This window comes from Ochotona curzoniae, unplaced genomic scaffold, assembly GCF_017591425.1.
Source record: "Ochotona curzoniae isolate NIBS_2020 unplaced genomic scaffold, NIBS_Ocur_1.0 scaffold_461, whole genome shotgun sequence".
Taxonomy (NCBI): Eukaryota; Metazoa; Chordata; class Mammalia; order Lagomorpha; family Ochotonidae; genus Ochotona; species Ochotona curzoniae.
In genome coordinates, this window is record NW_024467120.1 from 7,931,356 (window position 1) to 7,955,401 (window position 24,046).

The following is a 24,046-nucleotide window of genomic DNA, read 5'->3' on the forward strand; positions in this document are numbered from 1 at the left end:
CAGTTACTGACGTACCAGACTCATTGAACACTTAGCAAATTAATTTCATGCTTGCTCTCCATTACCCCGGCAAAGCCTTCACAGCCAATAGCCGCAGCCTGGATCACGTGGCCCACGGAGCCCACACCCTCCCCTGCCATCAGCAGCTCGGTTCTCTCAGCAGAAGCACAGCCTTGCCTGCCCCATGCTGACAGTCACTTGTTTTAGCACTGGCTAATCACCAATATGTTCTGTTAAGTAAGATTCATAGATGCTGATTGCATTTATTGCATAAATTACTTCATTATTAAAATCAGGTCATTTGAGCCCCCAAACCATTAACATGAAGGCTATTAACATAATTTCATAAGCTAATAAATCAAGCACAGGAAAAGAATTAAAGGGTTCTTAGTGATAAGTGTTTCTTCAGAGATTAAGGAACACAATTTTCTTATGCATATATTAACATTTTATGAGTGGATTCATGCATGAGCGGGTTTTTTTTTTTCCTCACCACACACATGACTCATTTAATCTTTTCTGTGCTTGGTCTCTCAAGCTGGCTTTCAAAATTATGATTTTCTCCCCTCGTCTTCACATAACTGTAAAGCATTTTTTGACTGAACTCATTAGCCTTCTATGATATACACTACCTATAAAGCTCTTACCTTTTCCCATGTATTAGATTGTAAAAGCTTTGGGGTAGGAAAAGCTGGCAAGGTAAACCTGGGAGGAAAAAGAAATGCCTCGCATTGCTCTTAGACAATGTCATTTTCATTCTAGGTGAGTATCAGATGTATGTCTGGTCTGAAGTAGTTCTAGTGAAGTTCTAATTATCTCTTTAATTACAACACACACTGAGGTTAAGTGTTCTTATCAAATGGTGCATTAACAATGGGTTTTATTTCCTGGTTGGATGTAATAGACTGCAATACTGGCCTGAACACACAGAAATTGGTTTCCTCCTTCATTTCACGTACCAAATTGTCAAAGATTCTAAGGGTCGGAGCCATCATTATCCAGGGTGATGATGTTGCCTGGAAACCAAGAGAAGTTCCAATGTAAATTAGACTATCACAACTTTGTCCTTTGTGCAATTTGTGTAATGTTTTCAGCAAATAGCAACTGATGGGTCATAATTAAAATATGCACAATGCTGTTAGCAGTATTGTGTGATTTTATGGGTGAATGTGGGAAAACTGAGACCAGCAGTTCTTTCCATAAGCAAGTGTGGTGACTGCACCAAATCTTACCTTGACAGTTTTTAGTAACTATGGATAACCCCCTGAATAAAGTATAAACTAACCTTGGATTTACTCATGTCTGCCAGTTAAGAACCCTCTAACAGTTTCTTACCACTGTTAGAATTAAAATACACATCTCTCAGCACAGCTTACAAGTCACAAGTGGGGCCTGCCGTTACAGGTCCAGCCTTGTCTCATAGTTTGATTTGTTTTGCTGCTTCCATTCAGTTCCTCCTAAGTGTGGTTTGCCTCCCAGATTTGCTCTCAGATTTGAATGCTTTGTTCAGATTGCAGTTCCACAGTGACTTCTTCAAGGGAACCCTTCCTGACTGCTCCGGTTAGGACAAATCTCTTGGATATGATAATATCATTGATGCCTTATTTCAAGTTGTGTTTCTGGATTCTATGGTATGGCTACTTTAAGATTTATTTCTTTTTATTTGAAAGGCATATTTACAGAGAAGGAGAGACAAAGATCTTTCATATGCTGATTCACTCACCCAACTGGCTGTAACAAATGAGGCTGAGTCAACCTGAAGTTAGAAGCCTGGAGCCTGGAGCCAGGAGCTTCTTCTAAGCCTCTCATATGGGTACAGGAGCCCAAGGACTTGAGCCATTCTCTCCTGCTTTCCCGGATCCTAAGCAGGAAGTTGGGTGGGAAATGGAGCATCCAGGACACAAAAATCTAAGTGAAATATGAAGATCTATATTAAACTGTCTAGTTTTTTCCCTTTCCCTTTAGATAGACATTGTTAGTTTCTCATTTATATATCCAGTGTTTTACAAGGCCAAATGTAAATTTAAAAACAAACAAACAAAAACGTGTGCTTTTCTTCTCTGTAACACCAGAAATAATATACAAGGTGCTCCAGAAAAGGGGATACTGAACTGCTATTTGGTGCAGAAATGTTTGAAATGCATGGCTAGCTTTTTAACAGTATGTGTTTCTGTGAGGTTTTGGAAGACCTTTATGATACAAGGATTGCAAGATGCTGCAAACAAGCGGCTTTTAAGTGTTTTCCATACACTCTTTGGCATACCCTTCTACTTGACAGCATACCCCACATCACACTTTTTCCCATAACAACATAGCTTGGAGTTTATTCTCTAGCAAGGCATAAAGAACCTTCTGTGTCATTTTCACAGCTGCATTTTATTCCACAATGCAGCTGTTCTTTTGTTTCTGGAACCAGTTCTTCCTGTTAGCTGACTGGTTTTCTTTCCAATAATGCCACAAGAACAGCTACATGTGTATGCTGTTTCATGCACGTACAAGTGTGTGGATAAAGAGGAGGAAGCAGAATTGGTTTGCTGGGTCAAAGGATAAAGGAGTGATGGAAATTGCCACTCCTTTATCCTTTGACCCAAAGCAGTTCTGCAAAAACAGTGATGATGTTTTCATGGCCTCATCAGCTGTATTGGGTCCACCTTTCAGTTAGGAGGTGAGAAATGATAACCATGTCATCTTAACATGTCTCATTCTGACTTTGAGTCATGTTGAGTCTCTTACATTTGTATAAGGGGGTGTGTGTGTGTGTGTGTGTGTGTGTGTGTGTGAACTATCTGCCCAGGATCTTGTCTGGTTTTTATTGGGTCCTTCATCTTGTACTTCCTGTGATCAGTCGATGTGCTGCCTATGAAGGACGAGCCATGTATCTGTGATATGCATTGTTGTCTCCACTAGTTTGTTGTCTCATGACTTACCCCACAGTGGTAATCTCTCTCCTGCCAAGTCATTAGCATCAGGGATGAGTGGGTGGGTGGGCAGGGGTGTCCACATCTCTTTGGATACCAGTATTTCCCTGAGGCCTGCTTCTGTTTTATATATAGAGAGTAAGACTTGTGGATGGTCTGCTGATCCATGACTCTGTTTTTCCATTCTCGCCTTTGGTTCACTGCAGTTCCTCTGCCTTTTCCTCCATTTGCACACCCCTAAGCTTGGGATACGTGGGGAGCTGACTTCCTGTCACCTGCTCCTACAAGGTCTCCCCTCCTTGCCTGCCACAGCATCCCACTTTCTTTGATGTGATCTTTCCACACCTAGTGATGCTTTCTCTCTTCTCAGTCTCCACAGCCTCTGCTTTGGTCCCTGGTAGCTCTTAACCTGGACAGAAGCTGGTCTCCCAACTGCAGCCTGCCACTTCAGCCTTCAGTCAGTGTGCTGCCCACACGAGCCATTACTTGGGGATCAGCCCTGCTCCAGACTTTTTCTCTTTTGGCTTGTACGGTCTCTTTCTTCCTCACTTGTGTCCCAAGGTCTCCAGCTGTACTTTCAGCCCGGAGCCTCACGATGGCCTGCAATAGTCTGGCTCCATCATACAGACTACTGACCATTGTCCACCTCTATACTCTCGGCTTGGTCCTTCCACCTGACCTAAGAGCTCCCTTCTTCCCACTTTCACTTTTACCTAGAAAGTACAACTCATTGCCCACTAAGCCTTTTTCCAAACTATGATGACACTCTGCTGTCCCGGATCCCTCATATTAATTTGAATAATCATATTGGACATTTTTCTTGGGAGGTTTATGGCCTGGCTCTCCACTTATAGGAGTAGAACCTCTTTGAGGTATTCTTTTATGATCCTCTGAGGATTGTGCAAGAATCTACCCCCTCCCCCCGAGGAATTTGTTAATAGATTCAGAGATATAGTGATTCCTGGGGAGTTTTAACCTTTAATTTGCACAGTCCTCTTGGGATGGGTAGCAAGTGAAATCTCAAGTAGGTAAGAGTTCATTTTCAGTAGACTCATTTTTTACCTTTCTCCATGGTTCACAAATACATTAGTTAGTATACACCTCTGTGTAGACTGTGTATGGGGTGTGTGTGTGTGTGCATACATCATACACCCAAATAGTGCACAGGAGGAAAATTATGTAGTAGGAAGGAATTAAGGGCACTGAGAATAACTTTGTGAATTTTTTTAAAGGGAAACTGCTCATTCCTGAAAGACCCTGCTTAATTATCTTGCATAATTATATCTTTCCTTTTTGGTGTGGGATAAAATTTATCCATGGAAATATCTCTAGTTAAATCACAACTGTTGTTGACCTTGAATCACCCTGATAGGTGGACGGAGTCATGTATGGATGTGTTATGACATCCACATCACATATCCTAACATAGTCTTTCATATGTCTTCTCTCCTCTTTGGCTTGTCTTACATGGGACAGTACTTTCTAAGCTTATCTTGAAGTTCTTCCAGGAAAATAGATTAGAAATATTTAATCATGGAAAAAAAATCCAGGATATGTGATCTTTCCCTACAATATTTTCATTAAACTCTGCTACAACTATATGAATACCACATTTTCCAGCCTCTCTTGCAGCTAGCTATGGCCATGTGACTAAGTTCTGCCTAATGACACAAAGGGAAGTATGACATACAACTTCCAGAAATGGACTTTCAAGTAAGAAGGTGCCATTTTAGGGAACTTTTTCAAGACATAAACAACTAAACCGGGCTGCCTGGCCTGGGGCTTTTCAATGATTTCAGGAACAGTGAACTCATCAACTGTACCCCCAAGCAATCCTCTGCATGCCAGATCAGGCATGCCAATCTACCTTGCTGCTATCTTCAGGAACTCAGATCTCTCTTGTCCACTGCCCCCTGCACCACCAAAACTATGAGAAATCCAGGGAAACACTTAACCAAGGTTTCCCTGATGTTCTTAGAAATAATGTAGATAAGTATGAATTGGATAGCATTCCAGCTGGACTTATAGATTACAGAATATTCACAAAGGCCAGAGTTCAAATCCCAGCTCTGGTACTAATGTGGAATGTGACCCTGGATATTTACTTAACCTCTCCCATTAGCCAGTTAGCAATAACACAATCTCTGCTCTTATTAGTTAACATTTGTGTGCCTTCTCTAAACCCAGTATGGCTCTTTGAGAACTGTTGAATTTAAGTGAACATACCAGTGCAGTGTACTTACATAGAGTCCTAGGCTCTGTTTTAGAGAAAGTGATGCACACACAGGCTATTTGCCTAGAGACACACAGCTAGCAAGCGCTGGAACTGCCATGTGAACATAGGTAATCCCACACCAGTCTCTTTAACACTAATATGCCTATCAGTCTGTTTATAAACAATGTCTGTTTATTGAGGAATTTCTGTATCAACCTGGGATCCTGCCAGCCTCAAGTTACACTATTTGTACAGAATATTCTTTTTTAAATAAACACTCATTTATTTTACAAAGAGAGGAAAAGAGAGAAGGGTCTTCTATTTGCTGGTTCACTCCCCAAATGGCTGTAACAGTCAGACCTGAGCCAACCGTGCCAGCCCGAGAAAATTCTGTTTTGTAAGGCACTTTCTTATTTAACCCAGAAAACCCTGCGAAGTTAGTAAACTTTTTTCATGGAAAGGAATAGCTGCTTAGAAAAAGCTAAGTGATACATCCAAATCAGACACCCACAAGTAGTGGGGCCAGTATTGAGCTCAGGGCAGCTAACAAATGGATAAGATACAAGCAGGTGTCTTTTGCTGCACGGGGAAAGCCCTGTAGTAAGAACTGCCATGCAGCAAGACAGAAAGAGTGCATAAAGTGACCGTTTTCTGAAGACACTCTTCTGGACTAACTGCTGAAGTCTTCCTTTACATGGAACAGAACTGAGACTTCTGTCTTTCTTAGGTCTTTGTTTTCCAGGGCTTCATTATTCACATGTTGGTCTAACCCTAGGTGGGTTAAGTCATAGAAAGGAGCAGAGCTTGGAGAATCACAAATTGACTTCAAATAAGACACTAATGGCTGCAGTATTTGGATTCCAACAGGTATCATTCAAAGATAGAGAAGACCAGAACTGTGTGCTAATAGAAACGGTGTGTGTGTGTGTGTGTGTGTGTGTGTGTGTGTGTGTGTGTGTTTGCTTTCCCTGGTGAGAGTAGAGAATGTCCACAGTTTCTATGTTGGTGACCTCAAGACCAACTTTAAGGGTGCCCTGAGATCAGAGCCCAAGATACCTTGGAAGGTTCTGGATGAACAGCAAGTGTCAGGATAGCAGCAGGTTTGAGAGGAAGATCACCAAAGCATGACAGAAGCTGGAAGATAATGACTTTGTACAATTCTGAAATAGGGAAGGAAGGAAAGAGAGAATCTTCCACCTACTGGTTCACTCGGCAGTGGCAGCAATAGCCAGCACTGGGCGAGATAGCAGTCAAGAGCTCCGTCCAGTCTGCTACATGGGTGCCAGGTCTTAAGATCATTGAACCATTTTTGGTTACTTTCCGCAGGCCATTAGTAAAGAGCTGACCCAGAAAGTGGGGTGGTTGAGACACAAACTGGCACTCATAAGGGATGCTGGTGTTTTTGCTACACCATAATATTTGTCCCTAAAAGGTACTGAATGTTTGGCATGAACATGTTTGGCATTTTAGGCTATCATTAGTTGAGTTTAAAACATGTGACATGTGAAATTCAGTGGTATGGTATTGTCATTTTGCTTATTGCAATGAGCATATCAGAATAAGTCTGTAGTAGAGATCTCTCTGTGTATGTACGCTCTTTTCAGACTGGCATTGTTCCACAAAGCACATTGCTGAAGACATTGTGGCATGAGTGTTACACATGATAGAGAAACCAAGACCTCAAATGCCACAACAGAAAGAGCTGAGCCAATTTGAAGCTAAGAGCTTCCTCTAGGTCTCCTGTATAGGTGCAGGGACCCAAGGAATTGGGTCATCCTTGGCCCCATTTTCCCAGGCCATATTCATGGAGTTGGATGGGATGTGGAGCAGCTGGGACACAAACCGATGCCCATGTGGGATGCTGGTGTCTGCAGGTAGATTAGCCTGTTAAGCCATCACACTGGCCCCTCTTGCAATATGTTTTAGAAGCTTCTAAAATGTTACTTCTTTCTATTCCATATTTCAGTCTATTCCTCACCATTACAAAAATACAGGTGCTAGGGACTTATTATATAAGATTTTAAAACTATATCCAAGCTAGGTATAATTATAAATCCTTACATAATGCGAGACTTGTCTTTTCACAGGCTCCGACTAGTGTGTGAAAATTACATTTCTTGAAATCTCAGCTTTTAACATTGAAAAAAAATCTTAGTTTAACATACAAGGAATCCAATCCTTTCATTTCCAAACCAAGAAAAATTCAAGTCAGAAGAAAGATTGTGATCAAGGTCCCAAAGCTAGTAGAGGTTTTAATAAGTATTCCTTCCTTTAATAAGTATTCCTTCCTCAGGTCATTGCAAAGCAGATTACAAAAGAAATATTTTCCCTCCTCTTCTGTTCCCACTCCACATGCCTTCCAATCAAGGTCCATGTTTGGAGTCATAAATAATGACACAACAAAGTACTATTAAATACAATACATCCAATAACATTTTTTTTTTCATTTACTCTGAAGGAACAGAACATGTCATAACCACTCCTTCTCACTGGCTGTCAACTCTAAGCTCAAGTTGAGCTGGCTGTTCTATGCAGGGAGGTGTGTATGAATGTGCCATGTGTTAACAGCTTATTAGTAGCATTTCAGAGAAGCATACCTTACTAACACAATAAAGTTCCGGTGTTATAATGGTGCTGGGTACAGATGCTGCTCCCAGGGGTCAGTAGAACCCAGTACAGTTGGGGGCAATGGTTCAAGGCTGGGAGAAGGCCTTTGGAAGCAGCCCACATCCTCATTTGGGAGAGGGTCCGATGAACTGCCACATTACTACTGGGCTGAGCAAACTGCTACATGCCTGAAGGCTCCCACACCTCATAGATATCCACAGGGAACAAGAGGGGCAGCAATTACTTGCAAAAAGAGTCAAGGTGCTAGAGGAAAAGAAAGTCAGATTGTAGCTTTCATGCTACCCCTAATTGGATGCTGTCCCACCCCATTCACCTGTACTGTCACAATACAACTTGGACCAACTTTCATTCCTTGAATGCAAGCTGTCAGAAAAGAATAAAACAATGAAAGCATGGTGTGGGGATAGGAGAAAAACATAATCACATATTAATATAACTAGGAGGTAATAAAAGCCACATATCTGTACATAAAATTAACTGACCTTCTGTCAATACACCAGGTTCAATGTTCTCAAGGGAATTCAAGTTTTGACTTTTTTTGAAGTTGATTAGGAAGCAGCACTTTTCAATATCTGTTTACAACACTGGGCACAGGCTGGTTTTCCCAGCTCCAATCTAGAAACAATGAGCAAATTCATCATTTATTTAGCACCAGGTCAGTATGCATAGCTTATGCTTAGGGATACTGGGACTAATATCGGAACCTGCATGATTCTTGGAGTGTATTTTGGGCATCATGCAACTCATACAAAAGTCCCATTGTGCACTTGCTCTGGAGCAAGAAAAGCAGGCTATTCTTACATTACTATTTTGAGATTGCCACTTGATAACTGACACCATTGTTCCAAAAATTTTTTTCTTTCACAGGGAATACAAAAATGTCTGAATTTTTATCGCTGACATTAAATAAAAACGAATGGAAAAGTGATCGTTATGCAGCACACAAAGAATAATAGAACTGGTGCCATAATTACTCAGTGCTCCGGAAAACAAAGTACGGGGACCTCCAGCTACACAAGCAGGTTAAAGCATAGGGGCCTGCATCGTGGTGAGTCAGGAAAAGCTGCCACCTGTCCTGCCAGCATCCCATAGGGGAACAATTCAAGCCCTGACTGCTCCACTTCACATCCAGCTCCCTGGGAAAAGCAGTGGAAGATGGTCCAAGTGGGCCCTGTCACCCAAATGGAAAACCTAGAAGAAGCTCCTGGTCCAAGTGGGCCCTGTCACCCAAATGGAAAGCCTAGAAGAATCTCCTGGCTTGGCCTGGCGCTGGCTGTTGCATTCATCTGAGAGTGAACAAGTATGTGGAAGAGCTCTCTTTCTCTCACTTAGACATTCCAGTAATTCAGTACATCTTAAAATTGTAACTCCCAAGGTCCGGCGCAGTAGCCTAGTGGCTCTAGCCTTTGCCTTGCATGCTCGGGGATCACATATGGGCTCTGGATCATATCCCTGCTGCTCCACTTCCCATCCAGCTCCCTGCTTGTGGCCTGGGAAAGCAGTAAAGGACGGCCCAAAGCCTTGGGACCTGCACCCGCGTGGGAGACCTAGGAGAAGCACCTGGCTTTGGGCAGGTTCAGCTCTGGCTGTTGCGGCCACTTGGGGAGTAAAGCAGGAGGTGGAAGGTGTTTTTCTCTGTATTTCCTTCTTCATGCAAATCTATAAAAATAAATAAATCTTTAAAAACAAATAAGCAGTTGTAACTCCCCTAGGTCACACTAGGGAGACAGCAATAAGAACCATGAGAGCAAAACAGGGAACAGCAGTGGTGCTATGAGAGTCCCAAATGCAACAGGGCTCATGAGCAAAATTATTAAATCCAAGAGCAAAACCCACACATCTGACCTGAAGAGACTTTTACCTGTACTCTGGGAGGGACTAAAAGCAGCCAGTTGATTTTCTTCCTGCTGGCGAGTTGTGAGGAGCCAGTGGGCTTTACAATCCACACTGCGAGGTCAGAGCACAAACACTGAATAGCGCAAACAGGCACAGCTGATTCCTGGTGAAAGGCCTGGCCACGCTCCTGGTGTTCTACAAGCCGCAGCTTTTGGCCTTCCCACCAGATTCTACTTATGATGTTCACCTTGGAAGAGCGGTGCCTGTCCCAGAATCCATCCCCAAGACATAGAATGCTCTTTCTTATGTCAGAAGGGCACACTGTCCTTCTCTAGAGCAGTATTTCAACACCACAGAGCAGATGGGTTGGCAATCACTGACTTACCAGTAAAAGGAAAGCCAAAAAAAAAAAAAAAAAGTCAGCTTGAATGAGACTACAGAACCCTGGAGAGTCCCAGCAATAGAGACACCAGCCGCCTTGGGAAGGGTGTGGGCAGGGCTGATAACAGAAGAGGTGAGCAAGATCTGCTTAAGGCATAGTTTGATCGGTAGGTTCTCTAACCGTATCCTGCCCCGCCTGCTACTGTCTGCTCCAAATCCCTGAAGGCTGCAGCTTTACTCCCAAACAAGGTTGATTGAGACGGTTCTAGAGGAAGGAATTAAACACAGCTGAGGGCAATAGTGGTGTAGGCAAAGCACAAAGAGCAAGGGGACACGACAGACCAAATTATGGCATTGCAACAATTCAACCTGTGACTTACAATGTTGGCAGGCTTGTACAGGCATAGAGGAAAGCTGAGAGTCCCTTCTTGGATAAACTGATGGGCCCAATCTATCTTGCGGCTTGTGGGGAGCGGCTGACCCCCAGTGTATGAGGGGCTGCTGCAAGATGGCGCCTGGCTGAGGGCCAGGAGGCGGGATTTGTCTCGCCAGCAGGTAAACAGGAAGTCACAGGGATAGGCTAGCGATTCTACCGGCCTATCAGGTAGCGTCCTGTGGACCCACGGGGAGAAGTGATTGGTGGAGAACTGTATATAAGCAGCCCACTTTTGGCAATAAACTCGCTCTCTTTTCGTTCACCTGCCCCTTTTTGTTCTCTCTCCTTTCTGGTTCACCTGTGTGTGTGTTCGTGTGTTCGTTCAGTGTGTGTGTGTGCCGGTTGTGGTGGCGGTTCCAGGTCCTCGAGATTCCTCGTCATTTTAGTGTCACCGCAGGACAGCGACATATCTGTAGATAGAGTCTGTGGTGGGTTCTGTGGCAAAGGGGAAATAAGATAACAGGTGCTGCTAAGTTGGTTAATCAGGTGGTACTATCCAGGTGGTTCCCCAGGCCAGCATACTGTAATCACCAAACTTTGTAAAGGTAGAAGAGAGGCAGGAAAGTACATGGAAGTCACGTGCTGTGAGAACAGCTGGACCCACTGCTATTAGAGTCTTCTGGAAGACACGAAAAGGAAGGAAATAGATTCCCCTCGAGAGGCTCCAGAAGAGAATGTAGCAAGGCAGCCTCCTCCTAATTTTACCACAGTAAGCTGGTCTCAGACTCCTGGCCTTCAACAATAAAACAGCAGCTTTATCTTTTGAGGCCTCCATGTACATGGTAATTTGTTACAACTGCAATGGAAAACAAATACAAATGCAAAATACCTGACCACTCTCTGGCGAACCTCAGCTGCAAACATTAGTTACCATCAGCTGATTAGGACTTGTAAAAACAGAGATCCAAGAGGCAACAACAATGAAGGAAAAATGTAACACAAAAGGCAAAAAAGTTAGCAAACATAACAGTCAGGAAGACACCCAGGGAGCAGAAGAAAAACACAGATTTATAAATACTGCATCTATGAAACAAGAATAGTATGTTGTTAAAAAGGAAGTCTTAGCTCCAAGAGCTCTTATAATTTAAAAATAACAAAATGACTATTTAAAGATGTACTTATATTTTTTCTCAGAATCACACATAGAGAGGAGAAGAGACAGAGAAAGGTTTCATGTCCACTGATTTACTCCCCAAGTGGCTGCAATGGCTGGAGACGTGCCCGTCCGAAGCCAGGCTCCAAGAGCTTTTTTGCAGGTCTCCCACATGAGTGCAGGGTCCCAAGGCTTTGGGTCATTCTCAACTGCTTTTTTAGGCCACAAGCAGGGAGCTGGATGGGAAGCAGGGCTGCCAGGACACAAGTTGGTGCTCCTATGCAATCCTGGCATATGCAAGGTGAGCCCTTTAGCCTCTAGGCTACCACACTGGGCCTAGAAAAAAATAATTTTAGAGCCACTCAAAGATTTAAAATGAGGCAAAACAAATAGTTTTATAATAAAAAGAATATTAGGGCATCTGTACATGATATTCAAGAAGAATCCCTGAACAAAGAAAGTCATCACGTTGAAGGAATAGATGTTCCTACACCATGAATGTATAAAAGTCTCCTACTGTTATTTCTTTGTATGAGCCCAATTATAAAGATATGATCCTAGAAACTTCTAGAAAAGAGACTATGATGATGTGTAAAGGAGCAGGCATTAGAATGACCTCGGAGTCCTCATAAATAATATTGGAAGGAAGAAGAGTAATGGTTAATAACACTGAAGAAAATCAGTCTCATCTTGGAACTGCTGCAGACTGCCAAGCAGGTGCCCCATGGGATAAGCATTTTGGGACACTCAACATGCCTCCTATGCATGCCTTTTTATGAATCTACTGGGACATACAGTACTCCAAGAAGAAGGAAATTCAGAAGGAGGATGGAACACAGACAAACACAGCTTGGGGAAGCTCTGGGTGATTATGGGTGTAGCAGGCCTGAAGAGCAGGCTCCAGGGGAATAACTACAAGGGGGCGGGAGTGCTGGTGGAAACAGACCCTATGCAGGTTGTGGTTGCTCTTAGGAAATTACACTTACAGCCGAGAGCTTGGAGCAGAATTTGCGGTCCTTACATAATGAAAACCAGGCAAACAACTCAAAACAGTTATTTACTCTGAGGGCATCGTTGCCGAAACCCTAATATAAGAAAAAGTAATAATCTTGGTTCATTATGAGGTCTAGTTGTAAATAGACATCTATCATCACACTAATGTAAATACTGAACGTGGATTCAACTCCCACTGGTGCTACAGGGTATTTTATAGCTAAAGAGAATAGTGGTGATGGTGCTAAGAGGAAGTATGTGTAATGTGGCTGTGTGTGTCTGTGTCATTTGTGTATTATGTCAAATGTGACAAAAAATGCCCACAGTTGTTTTCCCTGCATTCTTTGCAATCGGGCTTTTTAGCATCTCCGATGAAGAGGCAGTCTGCGTCTCCTCCCCTCCCACAGGATTGTGCTGGTGAGAAGATGAGAGAAAGCTCCAGCCAGCCTGTTCTTAGCAAGCCCGACCCTCAGGAAGCTTAGCTTCCTCCCACAACCCAACCCATCCTCTGAGCAAGAGAGAAAGTGACAAACTGCAAAGAGTGTACAACAGCATCCTGGTGGGAGCCATGTGATCCGCCAGCCCTTGCCACCCCATGATCTGATGGCAGCTGCGGGGATGAGCTCATGTCTGACTAAAATCACCTGTCCAGCAATTCCCGCCTGCTGAGGCAAAGTACTAAGACCTTAAACAATCTGTCCTGGGGTGTTTGTTAACACAGTAAAAGCGAATCACAGATATGTGTGTGTGTGTTGGGGGGGTGGTGCGTGTAGAAGGTGTTAATAAAATAAAGCGAAGTTCCAGTTTCTACAATGGGAAATCAATACATCTAACTAAACCTGAAAGATCATGCAGCTCTGGAGAACCGAGAAAAACAATGACTAGATTTTAATGTATCAATCACAGGCCAAAAGAAAGCTATGTAGATGGTACTTTTCCACGGTAGGTTTTGTAGTATTATTCGATCTGTTTAATGCTGCTCATGTTCCATGTTGATTAAATAGCAAATTAAATGGAAAGCAAAGAGGAAAAGAACTAAACTTCTGAGTCACCAGAGGCAACCTGCTTGACGACGCATGCCCAGGTGGCCAGAAGAATCTCCAATCTAGAAATATACTACAGGCAACTCCAGTTTCTCTTGTTATTAGCATCCAGCCTTCGTGCCTGCATGCTTGTGCTCAGTACCCAAAGGGGAAACTGAAAAAAAAAAGTGCATGGAAAAGTTGGTTACAGAGTCCAAGCCCTGCAGGTGTCCTCTCTGAGCAGGGAGTCTCCTTTCTAACGGACCACAAGCAGCAGAAATCATGGAAAACTGGCTGACACCAAAATCAGGCCATGGAAAAACTGGTCATTAGAAGCAGTTCTGTGGTTATGCTGTTGAACCGGCACAGATTACAAACTGGAGCAAACCACTGTATTGAACGTGGAGAAGAGGCACTGTGAAAACAGACAAGAGCAGAGACACAGGGCCTGGTAGCAGAAACAATTGCTGTCTGAAGACCACGTGCTTTCCACCCTGTGCTTTCCGGGCATCTCTTTCTGGAAATGAACTCTTTCAAATGTGCTTATAAAATTTCCCCCTTCCGTGGAAAGGTGGGAAGAAGTTACTATCTTTGCTGAAAGGTAGAGAAAATGCTAGATACCCAGTGATGTGTTGTATTAGTAACGGCAGCCTAGGACATGCCATAATCGTGAAAAAAATAAACCTCAGTGACTTAGTATTTCACGCCACCATACATGAGAGTACTTTGAAAGTTCATGGGGAAACACAATTCAAAGATGAGTGTAGAAGAAGGGGTCACGGCACTGCAAGGGATGCCTGAACCCCATTGATCTGAGTCCTGGATATTTTGTTTTGTAATTCAGTTCCTGCTGATGCACAGTTCCTGGGAGGCAGCAGCTGGTGGGTCAGGTGCACGAGTTCCTGCCATCCCTGTTAGAGACCTGGATGGATCTCTGCATTCCCAGCTTCAGCCTTGCTCAGAGCTGCTGCTGTGCCATTTGAAGAGTAAACTGGAGAACTGCCTTTCTCCCCTACACAACCACCTTTTTAATAAATGAATATTTTTTAAAACTAAGTTTATTTTGGTATAAAATTTATTTTGAAATTTATATGTAGTTTTGTTGTTATTGTTTGGGTTTTGTTGTTGTTCGTTTTGTTACTACACACTTCCACAAACTATCTGAATATCCCTCATACAAAGTACATGTGTGGAGGACTCTGATTATGTAGGCATCTGGGTATCTGATTACTTGTTGCCATGGTCATTTTGTCTCAAACCTGAACAAAAGTGGTGCACTTTGGAGGCTGGTGCCATGGTGCAGAGGGTTAAACCCCTGTCTACGGTGCTGGCACCCAACATGGATGCCAATTTGATTTCTGGCTGCTCCACTTCCAATACAGCTCCCTCTTAATGCTCATGGGAAAGCAGTGTAAGACGACCCAAGTGCTTGGGCCCCTTTCACTCTCATGATAGACCTGGATAAAGCTCCTGGCTGTGGACTTCAGCCTAATCCAGTCCTGGCTATTCTGGCCATTTGGGGAATGAACCAGCAGATGGAAGATCCCTCTCGCTCTCTCTGCCTCTCCCCTCCCAGTTCTAACTTATAAATACATAAATAAGTACATTTTTTAAATGCTGTGATTTGGGCCTGGCACAGTAGCCTAGTGACTGAAGTCCTCACCTTGCATCTGCAAAGATCCCATATAGTCTCCGGTTTGTGTCCCAGATGCTCCACTTCCCATCCAGCTCCTTGTGTGTGGCCTGGGAAAGTGTGGGAGACTCAGAAGAAGCTCCTGGCTCCTGATCTGCTCAGTTCCTGCCACTGCAGCCACTTAAGCAGTGAACTAGCAGATGGAAGATATCTCTCTCTGTGTCTCGTTCTGACTTATATAAATAATTTTTTTAAAAAATGCCGTGCACTGTTTATCAGCCAAAGCCACTTATATGGCCTCTAAATCCAACAATATGAGAAAGTGCACCCAATCCTGCCACGTATCCAAGAAAAGAGTTGAAATTTTGGAGAACTCTTCCTCTTCAATCAAGTATTCTCCACTATTCAACACAGTCATACATCATAGAGTCTAAATTAGTTAGGCTTATTTTAGCCAAATTTTTAACTCCAGAAAACTACGGCCTTTAAAGGCAGGGGTGGGTCTGTCTAGAGGGGGTGGTTCTGGAAGGTTATATGAGGTACTCAAGTTGTGTAAAGTTATGTGGTTTCCTTTCTTCTTCCTGTGGTTGAATAATGCAGCACAGTATTTGCAAACTGATCCCAGTCTTCCTTAAGTGGTTTCTATAACAAGATAATTTTGTTCACCCATCACTAACCAATTTATTTTTGCTTCCATGGGGAGCCTGCCTTGTGCCTGAATTTTGAAGATTTGGAGTTTAAGAGAATACTACCTCTTGCCGCTTCAAAACAGAATCCAAGGAAATAACCGTATAAATCCACAAGCCTACGTGCCTAATCTAAATCTCAAAGCAACTGTTGTGTTTTGAGAAGAGGAAGTTATAGGGAGCAAGACATCCAGATCTGGAAGTTCAAATTGGACTTTTCAAAATGAAACCCTGTGGGGGTTCAGAAGGAATGGAGCAGGTGTCCACTCTTAGAGACTGAATGAGCGAAATTTATTTTCCTGCAATAATTGACCAAGAACTTCAAGGAATCTGTGCTTTTCCTGCTCAGGGAGACAGCAACAAGAAGTATTGGTTCAATAACTTCATATACTGCATGCATCAAATCTAAGTGAGGTTATAACTCCTTGCCAAAACATGAACAGAAAGCTGAAATAATCTGAACTATATGGAAAGAAGAAAGAAGAAAAATAAAACATAAGGAAAGCAGCCCAAATGAGACATCCCTTCAAAAGGAACCCTACTTCCAGAATGTGACCAGGTTAGAACTGCATTCAGCTAATTACTTAATTTCTATCATTTAGTTTTACATTATTTATTTAATTGAAAAAGCAAAATGCCTTAGAGAGGGGCAGGGGTGGGGAGAGAGATCTTCCTTCCACTGATCCACTCCCCTAAATGATTTCCATGGCTGGGACAGAGACAGGAACTTCAACCTGGTCTCTTTCCCGTAGGGCAGGGACACAAGCACTTGTGTCATCCTTTTCTGCCTTCCCAGGCACATTAGCAAGAGGCTGAATCAGAGGCAAGGCAGCTAGCTAATCCTTTCACTTAGTGCTCTGACACAAAAAACCAGTGTTGCAGGTGGCAGCTGGTCTCAGCACATCACAATTCCAGCCCCTCTGGCAGAAACAAGCTCCCATAAGATGAGTCCCTTGCCTAGTTTGCTCATATTGAGTTCCAAATCTTTACGATGGAAAGCACTGATCAGTTTCAATGATAAACAGTGAGGCTGTGAAGAGAGGTCTTACTGAGATCTGTTGTGAATATTTTTGTGACTACTCAAACACAGGAGACAATGACAATGGGGAGGGAGGAAATTTTGGAAACAGCCGCCACTGCACCTGTTCTAACCTGGATGGTGCAGATCCACTGTTCAATGTGAGCACTTGACACACTCAAGAGATGTTGTGAGGCTCGGGCTGGTGTCATGTGCACCGTTTGACAGTAAACTTTTTAATACAGAAGTAAGAAGGAGTCTACTCAAAAATCACTGTATCAAGTGTAGACAGTAAAGATGTAAGTCTCTCTCATGTGCTATGCAATTGCACTGCTGTACTTTAATGTACCGCACAACCAGCGGCACACTTGTGTTGGTGTCAGCCTTACAAAAGAAGGTGAGTGATGCTCTATGCTAGGCCATGCTAATGGCTGTGATGTCATGAGGTGACAGAAGCTTTTTAGCTCAGCCACTGTCTCATAGGATGACAGGCGTATCTGTGGTCTTCTGCTGCCTCAAACTTTTTTTGGTGGGTGGGGGCACAAGATTGTATCATCCAGGTATGAGTGTCAGACACAAATGTCATTTCACATTTTCCAGTGGCTGCATTATGTAACAGAAGAAATTGGCAAAATAAAATGTAATAATAGTCTCATTTGACCCAATATATTCCAGATACTATCTATCATCTGACATGTCAACAGTGTAAAAACTAAGGATGATGTATTTTCTTTTATTTATTTATTTATTTATTTTTATTAATTGCATTGTATTATGTGACACAGTGTTATGGGCACTGGGAATCCCCCCACCCCTCCCCGAACCTTCTCCCCATGGTGGATTTCTCCACCTTGCTGCGTTACCACAGTTCAAATTCAGTTGAGGTTCTTTCATTGGAACTATTTACCAAGCATAAAGTCCAGCGTCTTATTATCCTAGTGGGTTCAACAATTTCTTGGTGAGACCATCTCTGGTCTGAAGGTAAAGCCAGCAAATTAAGGATGATGTATTTTCTAGTGTATTATGCATCTTATGTCTTCAAAAGAGGGTGTGTGTTTTGTACTCACCAGTGTCACTCGACACAAGCCTCACTGAAGGATTTGGTAGCCACACGTAGCCAGTAACTATTTTGCTGGACAGCATGGGTCTAGGAGACTGGGATGGACTGCACGTCCAGATCCTCTCCAAACTCATATGTCAAAACTCTGAGCTCCTCACTGGTGACCCTGGGATACTATTGGGTGGTCATCCCTGGCTACTAAGACAGTTGGGAGGTTGGGTGTGGCTTCTCCCCTTATCTCTCCCCTTCCCCCAGATACTGGAGGGAGAAAAAGAAAATTTGGAAACAATGGTCTCACTCACTTTCCCCTAACCCTTGACCCTTCCCACCCTGATCAACTACATAAACATCATCAAAATTAAATACAATAAAAAGAATCTGAAAACTCAGTCTGATGGAGAAACAAGGGGGGACCACAGAAAGACAAGGTTCTTCAGAAAGCTTATGGAAAGTGGAGCTGCCGCTAATTTTATCTTGGTGCAAAACATGTTTTAAAAACATATTTAGTTTCATATTACACACTTCCACTAACTTTCTGAATGCACTTCCCATACTAGAAGCATACATGCACATAATTTCTCTAGTCTCAATTCTCAAATTAACATAAAACTCATTCCATAAAATTGTTCCTTATTGTTTCATAGTAAATTGTCAAGTGTATTTCCTTTTTTTTACTTGAATGATAACATTCAATCTTTAATGCATAAAAATATAAAGCATTCTTTCGTTAATATTTTCTAAATGAAGAGCCAATTACAATGAGTTATAAAACAAAGTTGTGGTTAATAGCTAAGTATGAAAACATGGCTGATAAGAATTAATTTGCATATATAATCTTAATTAACATTTCTTTTATTCAAAATGAGTCATTTGCATATAATTTAAAAGATATTTATTTTATGACATGTTTTCATTTTATGAAAGCTCCAATATTTATAAATAGCACAATCACTCCAAGCAGTTATTTCTGTGATAATCAGGACGATATAATGCTAGCTCAAAGATTGTGGCACCTTTTGCTTTCACTGGTGGTCATTACTGTGTACTCTATGAAGCATGTTGGGTATATTTTCAAAGATAGAGGCAAAACACTGCTATGACTATCAGAAAATCTCCAGGGTACAGAAAGGTTGGGGTGTTTTGCAAAAGAGGAAAGCACCCCGACTGCTCTGACTGATGTCTTACCTGGCATGAGAAGTGACACACCTGTGGGCAGCATCTCCGATTGAGTCTGACACTCAATGCCCCTCACAAAGTACTGCCTGGCAATGCTCTCATGGCAAGCTCCTTATTCCCATCTCCCACCCCTTTCCCTGCAACATTTGCGAAGTCCCGGAACTTGGGGAAACAGTGATACTTCTTGGCCCAGATTCATCAGCACCTGGGAAGCAGAATGAGCATCTTGGTGCTGCCTCTATCACTTTCATCCACCACGTTCTCAGGAGCTCATCAGCCACAGGACAGTTCTAGCCAAGCATGTCACCGAATCCTGCCCAAACACCTCTGAGGCTGCATCTCTTTGCTCCCATGTCACATGTGAACACCTTACGCTGACTCCCAAGGCCACATGTAATTTGGTCCCACCTTATCCTGTCCCTCTATAACCACACTGGTCTCACTGATGCCCACCTGGTGGCATCCCTTCTTCGGTACCCACTGAGCTCCTCCCTCCTCCCTGTCACATTCAAGGGCTCCTAAGTTCCCAAACTCATAGACTCCACTCAATATTCCTCCAGCTCATATGGACTGCTGGTTTCTGCTTTCACAATTCTGTCTGTATTCAGTAGTTTAGAGTCTCATTAGAACGTAATGTCCTTTGATTGCCTCATGTGTTAATTTTAGTCTCCTATATAAATTCATGGTAAGAATGACTTCCGTGATCAATACTATTTGCTCACCCCCCACTTTCCTTTCCTCCTGTGCTAAGCTCATAACAGCTGTTCAATAATTCATGGAATCTTAGAGTCGGGGTGTTTTAATCCAGGAAATAAACACTGCTATATTCAACAGGTACCCACAGACTTGGTCCCTTTTTGTTCGCTTCCTTCCCTCCTTCCTTTTTGCTTCCCACTTTTCCCCTTCTTCCCTTCCCACCCTACTATATTTATTCAGAACTCATTATGTGTGCACTCATAACTTTTAGTCATTTATTTCAGTCAACAAACATTCTACAGCACCTACTGGAGCCTGAACTCTGTTCATCTTGGGACAAAAAGGTAACCAAAACCTAGTTCAGTCTCTTGGGAAAGATGAATCCACAAACACAGCGCCATGTAAAGAGAACAGTACCAGGGGATGGTTTGGGATTGCAGAGAGAAAGAGAGAGGAAAGCACCCAATGCCACTGAGCATCTGTTTCCGGGACTTGTGAGGGCAGAGCAGCTCAGTACGAAGGCACACCAGTGTTGGCTGAATGGTAGGATCTCCATCTTCTCAGGGCACAAATGACCAAAGCTGACTTAAAAAATCACACAGGAAGTTTGCAAATTATATACCAGTTGTGCCCAAACAGTTCGTTGCTAAGAATATTCCTTGGGACTTTGGAACCCCTTTTTCTAATTCAAACAATGTTTTTGCATAGTGTGTTTATGCCCTGGGACTAGCACACAAAAGCTTGTTATTTCGAGTATGTACCCAAAGTTTGGCGTAGTATAATATTAATATCATAGGCTCTAACCATATGTAAACAGATTTGCTCAGAAAGCGATAGGGTTTTAACTTTGCACACTGGCGCCATGGCATCCTGCCCCTCCCACCTGCTTTCCAGGTGTCCCGTGAAGGACGTGACAGTCTCTGAAGCTCTTTCATGGTGACCCAGGATCCCCAGCTTAGGGTCAAAGTTTCAAGGTGTCATAAGAAGATGGAAGCTTAAGAGTTCTGTGTGGGGCTGGTGCTGTGGCATATCAGACTAAGCCTTTCTCTGTGGCGCAAGTATCACTCATGGGTGCTGCTTTGTGTCTTGGTTTCTCCTCTTCTGATTGAACTCACTGCCTATGCTCTGGAAAAGCAGTACAGAATGGTTTAGGTCCTTGAGTCCCTGCACGCATACCGGATACCTGGACCGTCCCTGCTTCAGCTGTTGTGGCCTTTTTGGGAAGTGAACCAGTATCTCTTCTGCCCCCACTGCTCTGGTATCAGACTTGCAGTTTGGGTGGCTTGACTTCCGGAAAATTCCCCCTCCTCCTGACCTTGTAGATGCCTCCTGTCTGTGATGCTGACAGCAAAGGCAGCTCAGTATAGAGTTTTCACGCCCTTCCTTCATCTTCAAGTTCAAACAGGGAAGAGGAAGACTCAGGAGATGATCAAAGTCAGCTGGGGGTTATTCCCAAACACCACCCTCTAGAGCAAGAACTTCTTATTGTAGCAAAATGTCTGCCCCAGGCTACCAAGGGGTCTGGATTCTAGAACACAGCAGAGTGGCTGTGGGTGGGTTTGAACAAGGCTTGGGGAGGGAGGAAGGGGAGTTGGGTGGCCAAGAGAGGGCTGCACGGCCTCTCTCTCTCTCTCATTTCCTCTTCTGTCTGGGACTTGTTCTTTGACTGGTTCTGACGGGCCTCTTGCTCAGCCCCAGACGCTGAACTGGCAGCAGCGACCACCAAGAGGTGAGAGCAAAGGGCTTTGGGCCAAGGGAGCTGCATTTGCCTGCACTATTACTTTTTTTTTTTTCAACAAAATTCAAATGATCTGTTTAACTTTCAAAAAAAAAAGAAAGAAAGAAAGAAAGAAAGTAATGATACAGAAACCGGTAGAAAAATCAGCAGGGCTCTTAATCTAGATAATAATTCTTCTTATTTATTTTGAACTCACCCAAAGAGCAGAATTTGTGGTCCTCTCAGCTGCCCACTCATCATTTGAGGGTTTATGTTAACTTCAGATCTGAAGGGTAATCTTGGATTTAGATTGCCCTGGGTTCATGAATATAAAATGCATCAGCCATGTTTTCACTTCTGCTACAGGCCTAAAACACAAATTAGGACAAAATTAGTTAAAAAAAAAAAGTCGAAAGCTTAAGAATCAGCATTTCACTGTTTTAAGAATCAGCATTTCACTGTTTTCCAGTTGACTTTATTCCCAACCTACTTTCTTCTTTCCTCTTCCCGCCCCCCACCCCCCACCTAACTGCTTCCCTCCTGCCCACCCTCTCTCTTTGGCTCTCTCTCAGCTTTCCTGCCCCCATCCCCTGTCTCTTGGCAGAATATTGACAATTGTTTTGCCAACCGATAGAGAAATGTCTCAGGATCATTAACTATTATAACTGATAACAGCGAAAGATGAATAGGGAATTTTATACCTAACAAGAATCCCATCAAGGACTAGAATTCTTCACTCAGAGGAATCCTGAAGTGATCCTGGGAATAGTGTTCGTGTAACCTCCAAATCTGCGAAGTCTGGGACAGACTTTGGTGAGGGGAGAGAGAGGATATTGGATGGCTGCACAGTCATTGGTTCGGCCACTGGGCAGACTTTTGAAGGACAGGATACCTCAGGATTGACATTTTGGGGGGTTCCCCATCCCACAGGTAGAAAGCATAAGGACAATCTTGGTTAGAACTACAGCCATTCCTGCCCTTCCCTGGAATGGTAAACAGAAGTAGTTTACAGAAGGTATTCGGGTGACTATGGTGTGGAGCAAGCAGAGATGGTCCAGCTTCGACCATATTTACTGTGAAATATCAGGACTCTCAAAGGCAGTCTACAAATCAAAAGAGTGAGACCTGCATAATGTCTATAACATCTGGAGTAGACTCAGTTAAGATTGATTGCTTGGCTGACTCATGTCATACACTGTGCTGGGCGCCATGGAAGAGAAAAACTGGACTTTGCTTTCCTAAGGAATCTTATCCCTACAACACATCTCCCCAATCTTGGCTTGCAAGGTACAGGAGCAGAGCTGTGAAGACACTAGGGAAATCAACAACGGGTGCCAACTGTAAGCTTGTTCCTAGAGTGAAACCCCATGTTTGCAATTGAAACTGAATCCACCACTTTACTTTGCTTAATGAATGGCAGGCAACCGTTAAAAAAGAAGAAAGACTGAGGAAGGGAGGCAAGGAAAATACAAAATTAACAATCACAGGGACCACTTTAAAGCAAACTTCCTCCCCCAGCTTCTTGATTTGTGTATTCTACAGCTGCTTTCCCATTACCCAAAAGGTAATTAAGACGTGATAATGATATGTATCCTCTCTTATCAAAGTCATTAACACGTTATTATTGTTGTGAGGCAGCTAGCTATTGCCTGGTCGGGGCTGACGCTGCTTTAGGCAAAAAGTCTTTATTAGTCTACCAGGGATTTCAGCTGTGATCCGAAAGATTGCAGTTTAGGGATGAATTAGCAGGTTACATCCTCAGACTCTTGAACATCTTATTTCTCCAAACCTTGCAAGTTTCTGAGAACCCCCAGGGCCATTCCGACTCTGGATTTGACCTACAACTCTCCTGTCTGCTCACTGTGCTCTGTGCTTCGGGGGATAGAACTGTCTCCCATCCTTCAGAACTGCACGTGTCATTTATGCAAAGACCTTGGCTCCAACTTCAGTGACCCCCAGTGCTGTGTCTGTTTGAACTTACCCTCTAATAAAGATACAGTACTTCAGGGTGCAAGTGGCTACCATGTTCAAATATCCAGTCAGATTGTAGTAACGTAATTAATCCATTAAACATTTTGGAAGGACATCAGTAGCTATCTGTTCATGTTGCATCTTCATTTTAAGTATTTCTATAAACTGAAGAGGAAAAACAGGGGAAACACATTCATGCTGCTTCTAAACTCTGTATTTCGTTACATTAGAAAATGGCTTTCCCAGATTTGTTGTCTACATGGTGGACTAATGAGGGGCAGAAATGGATCTAATTTGTAGAACATGTCATCTTACTAGTCTAGTAATCAAAGTTATGGCAACTTAATATTTTTAAAAATAGGTGCAAATTTATTAAAATGAACACACACATTTTAAAAAAGCAATGTTACTAAAAGGTTTTAACAAACGGGAAAAAAATCACAATGTTTGGGTCCTCTTTCTTCATCACTGGAAATATTTCTGGAGGAAACTACTTCTTAATTAATTTTAATTTTCTTCTGGGATTAACTTCCATAGTTTTAAATAATGCACATGTCCAAAAAAATA

General features: G+C 42.9%; 1 long non-coding RNA gene across 1 annotated transcript; it reads right to left on the reverse strand.

Moving 5' to 3' along the window:
* Positions 1-961: 961 nt before the first annotated feature.
* On the reverse strand, positions 962-23,640 carry LOC121147822. Its single transcript, XR_005882475.1, has 3 exons — positions 23,490-23,640; positions 21,726-21,876; positions 962-1,016 (listed from the first exon to the last, which is right to left on the reverse strand). It is a non-coding gene; the product is annotated as an uncharacterized LOC121147822 (long non-coding RNA).
* Positions 23,641-24,046: the final 406 nt, after the last annotated feature.